The following is a 7,717-nucleotide window of genomic DNA, read 5'->3' as shown; positions in this document are numbered from 1 at the left end:
TGACATAACCAAATGTAATGGGAGAATAAACCTGACAAAAGTACACGTGACAAATAATAGTCTTAGAGTATCACAAGACTAAGAACGCGTCCCGTACGACATTCACCCCCAGAAAGAACCCCAGGACGGAGCTCAGACGAACTCACCATCACCGTATGACCCTGAGAACACCCTTTGGTCGCTTCTGGCTGCGTACTCCTCCTAGAATACCGTGAACAACGTCCCTCTTACCTGAACATGAGAGGGGAGCTTCGAGTCTGACGACAGTGGGAGAGAGGGAGGCAAGGCTTGGGTCATTTCGTAGAAACAGTCGAGGCCTGAGAGCGTAGAGGATGTAGACAATGGTGCAAACGAAGGGTTGGGATGCCGTTAATGTGGGGATCGGGTTGAGGTATGGGTGGGCGGGAAGGATTGGGATGTAGGAGTCACGCGTATAGGGGATGATACACAGCAACAAACAAGAAAGGGTGTTCATGTGTGTCCGGTGGTGAACAAGGTACGTCGGGGTAAAGTTGAAGAGGGCATAGGATCCAGGGATGAGGCAGAAAGGACCGGCGTGCATGTAGACGTGACCGGTTAGGTGAGCAAGAGCCTGTCATAGATGAGTTGTGGAGGGTTGAGGTGGAAGGGGGAGTTGGAGGAAATGGAGGGTAGAGAGGAACGTCACCTGAGCCGGAAGAATACAGCAGCTATAACAGTAGGGAAGTGAGAAGGGAGGAGGAAAGCAGAGGGTTAGGTAGTAGGGGGAAGAGACAGATGCGTAAGTAGACCACAGAGCAAGGCCTGTCCGGATTCGTGGCTACGCATACATTTTGCGGTAAAACCCATGCGTGTATGTACGTATAGTTGTACACGTCCCCAAATGTGTTGGAGGACATTCTGTATACGTCTACGTTTTCACGTGGCTTAGTTAAACAGAATTTACATACGACTTTGAAGTGCGTACATGTGAGCGCGTGCGTGCGTATATGCGTAGCTATCTACATGTGTACGTAGCACAAGGACGCTGCGGTGTAGGCATGCCTATGCAGATTGCTGGTAGATTATAGGGTGTTCAGACCTAGCATAAGCTTGGTTTGTAAAAAGATTTACAGGGTGTCTGTGAAGGCGCCTGGTCGAGTATTTGTATCCGTGAGTTTATATGCGCTTATTTCACTTCCCCGCTAATGATACATCTAACAATTTCACCGCCGCCATGGATCAAAACACTACACAACGCCGCTGCTATTCTCAACAAGAAACCTCACGAATACATTTCCGCCCATTCCCATCTAATGACCAAAGTCGGAAAGTCGCATTAACAGTAGCCTAACATTCTACTTGGCCACACAATTTCCCGGAAGTGCCTTTCTCGCGCACTCTTCCCTCCTCGACCGCCCAAATCACTCAACTTTAACCCTTGCACCCAAACTTTTCACCCTTCACCTCCACCTCCACCCCTCCACGTCTCGATCCTTTCCTTTCTCAATCCCCAAATCATTCCCCGTTAACCCTTTCGCAGCCGTCTTCCTCATGTCCATGATCTTACATTTACCGTAACACAAGTCACAAGTCGTTGCTCCATAATGGATAGTAGAATCGTCAACAAAAGGGCTAATTAAGTTTCCATTACTAAAACTTCTAAACGGAAAATAGACTCGTATCCTTGATGATAATAAGCAAAACAATCCTCGCCAGTAGACAAATACCTCGCCGCTGCTGCTGCAAGTCTATTGCCGGAAACACTTCTTGCAATTGATTTTCCTTACCAGCGATAAAGTTGTGGTGAGCTGATGAGAAAGCAGTTGAGGAAAGCAAAGAGAGCATATGCAGCCCAAATGCAGACTCGCTATTTAGCACCAATGACGATACAAGACCCATGAGAAAAGGTCCAAGATTCTTCTAAAGGCGGCAATATCGACCCGACTCCGTTGCCACCATGACAAACTTTCAAACATTATTGTTAAACTTTTCTGTCATCCAAACTTGTATAATCTTCTGCTAACTTAGATAGAACAATGCGCCATACGATATACTAAACTTTGCTTTGATAAATGTACGAAAATATGGGCAAAATAATAAATGATTACAACAAGTCAATATGGAATCACCGACCCACTGGCTCAGATTCCCTATGAAGCGTCAGTCCGCCGAAAATAATAATATGGCTCTAACGTTGGATATGGCAACACTCCCGACTCCACACTAGCTGGCAACTCAAAGCCTCGTTATAATGGACGCACCGGCAACTCCCCTCTCTGTTGCACGACGAATAGGCAACTCATTCCCCTATTGCACGAATTGGCAACCTTCCCCACAACCTCCTCCTCCACCTCTTCTTCCTCCACCCTTGTCCACCTCCCCGCTGCTGTTGCCTGTTGGCGGGTGAGTGCAAGAGGGGCCGATGGTGGGGTCAAGCCTGGATATTCTTATTGTTGCATGAGCGAGAGGGCGGGAGCATTTCACCTTCTTTTTTAATACACGAAGAAGCATAATCACGCGTCTGACGGCGATGTTGCCATCTAACGCGCTGCTGATCGAACTCACGCGCCTGTCTGGATGACTTTCATTGCGTGTATGGAATGAATATACTGTGTGGCGTATGTAAATTCATGCTTTCTACGTGTGTGTGTGTGTGTGTGTCGGTATGTTCTGCTTATAAGGCTGTGATAGGTGTGCATGTAAGACACAGGCATAGTTAATGAATATCGATGCAATTCGTTTATGGGTGCCTGCAGTCACGTCTTCACGTAATGTTTGCTCGAGTGTTCTCAACCGTCGATGCAAATATGTCTGACGTAGGTTCGTATCAGATTGTGACGGAGTGGTAGGCAAGTGCATGCATGCATTCGTGCGTACGTACGTGCGTGCGTTCCCACAAGTGCACCTTATTGTTAGAGTTGCAGAACCTGTTCTCTGTTGGCTTCTAGCGCCGAGATGATCTTTCTACATCTGGGCGCGTACGCACACATGCACGCACACACATGCCTATGCACTCGTGAGCATACATACACACGCACGCACACATTCGCGTTTGCTCATACACACGTATGCATGGATGAACACACGAACACAGTTACGAGAACATGCATTTACACGGGTTTACACGCACCCAGGTACACGTACACTTTCACTTCAAAGCACAATACAGGAGAATTCTGTCAGCCATGTACACGCACGCGCGCGCACAACGAGCCGTTTATAAATCCCTAAGTTCTGAAATGCGCGCGCGACACTCGTTGCTTGGGACATATTTAACCACCCGCGCATCTCAAGGGCATACACGCGTTGCCATCCGTCAAGGGCATAGATGCAGTGCATATGTGTTTCTGTGCGTGTGTGTGTGTATGTGTGTGTGTGAGTGTATGTGTGTGTGCGTGTGTATGAGTGAGAGAGAGTGAATACCAAGTCTTAAAAAGGGAAGTCTTATATGCAACATTTACGTCTTTCAACATGTCTTGAGCTTATGACCAATACACAACAATTACGTAAATTGTCAGAGTACTATGTTCATGCATCATGAGTACATATGTTATATATGTGTGTACAAGCCGATTTTTCATTTGCAGTACCAATGCCAAATTTAAGCAAAACAAACACAGGACCTTCCTTACCTCAAGGCTTCACAGAACTTCATTTTTTATCAGTTTAGAAAATATGAATCTTTTCGTGGATGCTACATTTTTATTTTTTATAGCATAACTTTATGTGTAATTTTAGAATTGTTTCATGTTGTGAATATTTATATAAGCATACATTATACATATGTATATATATATATATATATATATATATGTATATATATATATATATATATATATATAAGGTTTGCGTTGTAATAATGGGCTTAAAACTACAAACTTAGGGACTTGTCTAAATATGTCAATGAACGTAACACTTTCACCACTTTTGAACTTATTGTTTCTAGCTATTCTATTCAGTCGAGTTAGCTCCTGCGCAGCGAATACGATTAAATTTAATCTCGATGAATTCCTTTGCAGTTAATGATTATTTGTACACTGATTCCTGCTGTCGCCAAGCGATTTCACTCAGCCGAGGACCTTGCACGTTGCGCGTAGCAACCATGGCTGTCATCTTCATCCTGTGCGCTTGGACTATAAAGAGGCAACCGTTACTAATACACGGAGAGGAGTACGAGATTCAAACGCACAGCTAAGCGAATGCGTGACCAGCACGCTTCCGATTAGGCCACCAGCGCAACGTAAACTACGCCAGATAAATCCTCAGATAACACACACAAATTGCACGTATGCACTTGTATGCACCTAAAAGCCCGTGTAAGGAAAGCAACAGTCACACAAAAGTTTGAACAACCAAGGCACCACACAAGGACATAAACAAACATTTACCAAGACCAGAAATTTGTTGGCACATTGTGCAAACAACCAACATACTAGAGGAACACATCGACGCTGCAAAAGTTATGCTGCATGCATCAAAAGGAAAACCGCCTGTGAATGTGCACACACACACACACGCACACGCACACACACAAAGGGACGATGTGCACGTGGATTAGAAAAGGGAACTGTCTCATCCTATTCGTTGGGTTGAAGGGCAACCACTCGGATGAACGGAACCATATCCGGTTACAAACATTAAAATCAATGAAGTGCGTGTGTGTCAAGCTGCAGCTTGTCACTGGAGAGCGTCCACCTCAGCGTGGAATTTTTGTCTCGACCCTGAAGACGAAGTGAACCTTCAAGAAGAAATGTTCGAATCCCTGGAAATCGTGGTCACTTTACAATTGAATAAAGTCGTTGTCACACACACACATTTTACATATATATATATATATATATATATATATATATATATATATATATATATATATATATATATATATATATATATATATATATATATACCATTGGAAAGTCATCAAAAGTCGAGACTGACAGCATATGCTTGTTCAAATGGCAAGAGCTGTATTTACATAGGCGCTTGTTACACTAAATCAATTATATATGTATGGGGACACTGGATGGCTCGAGGGTACGCCCGAGAACTCGCTAGGGATGTTCCTTGGGACTGGAGAAGGGTGAGTACGGCTATGTGCTGTCCTAGCGTTTCTCCCCCACCCTATCGATTAACTGAATACATGTTTATGTATATCTTCTTGTCGTGCCGCCCCCGAATTGACCTTAAGGGCGAAATTATAACCCTCAAGTATACGAACATAGTCCTTAATGGTGCCACACGAATAGTGAACACTTCATACAAAAGAGGCGGACCACGTAATAGTAAGCTTTTGTTTAGTGGCTGGCAAGTCCCTTACACACTTTGCGGGCACAAGGTGAAGACATCCAGCTACTCGGTAAAGAGAAAGGGTGCTTAGAGTATAAAGGTATTTATCACCAGTTGTGCTGTATGACATATAATCTTTAAGCTTGTGCAGATTGCGCGGTAACATTCACTGGGGCGGACGCAATACCCACATGCACGCATACGTTGTACATGTATACATGCTCACAAGAAATTACGCACACACACACACACACATACACACACACACACACACACACACACACACACACACACACACACACACACACACACACACACACACACACACACACACACACACACACACACACACACACACAGTAATCTTTGGAAGAGCTATTGACCCTAGTTGAGAACATCCGGCCATAGCTTCATTATCTGTCCGATCTGCCATTCGGAATTTGAACACAATTGCGCGTCAACCGAAAACTCACACCTGTCAAGTCGTATTCAAACAAAGACGCGCGGACTTGCTCTCGCGCACGGGCGCATGCGCACGCGAACACGAACACGAACACACACACACACACACACACACACACACACACACACACACACACACACACACACACACACACACACACACACACACACACACACACACACACACACACACACACACACACACACACACACACACACACACACACACACACACACACACACACACACACACACACGCACAAAAAAAAACTCCCGTACTGTACTCTAATACCTATACACACATATCGCGTTCACATATAAAAATACACAAGTTCAAACAACCGTGCGTACGTACACGAGCGCAGCACAACGGTACAAAATAGATGTGGGCTTCGTGCGCCAGGTTACAAAACAGCTGCACAACGCTCTCAGCTGTCGAAAAGGGGTGAGGTAAGGGGTACAGCTGCAAGTATAGTGTGATGTAAAGGTGTTTGTGTGTGCGTGAGTGAGCAAGGGAGAGAATGCACCTTTGGCTCTGATATAGATTTTGCAGTTTTTCAAAAGAGTTCTCTGAAGTCTTCTGGCTTGTTAAAATTCTATAAAATAGATACAGAGAAGACAGAAGCGGAGTGAGGCAGTGGGGAGGAGGGAAGGAGGGGAGGGGGAGGGTGGATGAGGACAAGCCGGAGGAAGAGAATAGGAAATAGGTTTAGCGTTACGAAGAATAGGAGACTCGGGAGCAATAGGACTTCGGCGAACCAGCGCTTCTATCCTTTGTGACAACGTTGTGTCCAAGAGGTGGTCAAAACTTCTTGAGAACATAAGAATGAATGAGACGAGGGACCATAAGGCCTACATTAGGCAGTTCCATGTCCATGACCACTTATTATCCCCATAAATAAATTTATCTAACCTTCTCTTTAAACAAATCCCACAGTTCCAACGTTCACTACATGGTTACTAAGTTTATTCCATTCGTTAACCACTCCATTGATAAACCAGTTCTTGACTTCTTCCTTCTTATAGGAGGGTAGTAGGAAGAAGGGACTGTATAAAATAAGAATGATAAATCTTTTTACCCTATTGGAGACCAGTCTCAAATCAATCATAAAAGAAATGATGCATGGCGGTGGTCTTAATGTCAACTCCTTGAAATAGCGTGCATACATCTTATGTAGCCAATAACCTATACGGAAGAGGAAAAAATGGAAGGAAAATGGCGGAGAGGTATATGTGGTAAAAGAGGAGGAGGAGGAGGAAGGGGAAGGAGGAGGAGGGAGGGGAAGGAGGAGGAGGAAGGGGAAGGAGGAGGAGGAAGGAGGAAGTTTCATGTTTAATTCTCTACTTACCATCGTACCTGAGGAATACCCTGAGCATGATTATCGAATTCCGAACGCGGGAATGGATTCCACACGATTTTATTCACAAGAAACGACCCTCATTGTCTTTGGGATTAAAAAATTGTCTCGTTTGAGGCTGGGATTACTTGTAGATTAAGTCCGTTTTGATTTTCATTATCGGGATCTTTGTTCAGGGTTATATTCGTGTGGGTATTTGGCTGGTTGTTTTGCGTTTGTCACGGGTGATTCCAGTTGTGCCTGTTATCATTATAGATTTTCTTTTCAAACGTCTTTGCTACAGATGCAGTTGACGATAAATTGATGTAACGCCATTACTTCATATCTGGCTTTATCATAATTCATATGGTTGTTATATCAACACGTTATTCACAAATTCGTTGATGCATCGCGCTGGAATCAAGTCGAGGCGAAGTAGGACAATTAACACAGGAATTCTTTTGTTCCGCATCTTCCAGAACATACATGCATTCTTGAGCACGTGAGGCATAATTTATTGTTCTGTCCGTCTTGGAATGATCCAAAGCACACACACCGCATTCCTCACTATCACAACACTATTACACCACAGCCAGAGACGACCTCGAAATGGCACTGGAAAATGTCATTCGCTGAAAACAATACAACACCAACATGTACCACATCAACAC

The sequence above is a fragment of the Oratosquilla oratoria genome, chromosome 4, assembly GCF_046742065.1.
Source record: "Oratosquilla oratoria isolate Oo_2021 chromosome 4, ASM4674206v1, whole genome shotgun sequence".
NCBI classification, from domain to species: Eukaryota; Metazoa; Arthropoda; class Malacostraca; order Stomatopoda; family Squillidae; genus Oratosquilla; species Oratosquilla oratoria.
This window is presented reverse-complemented; position numbering follows the sequence as displayed.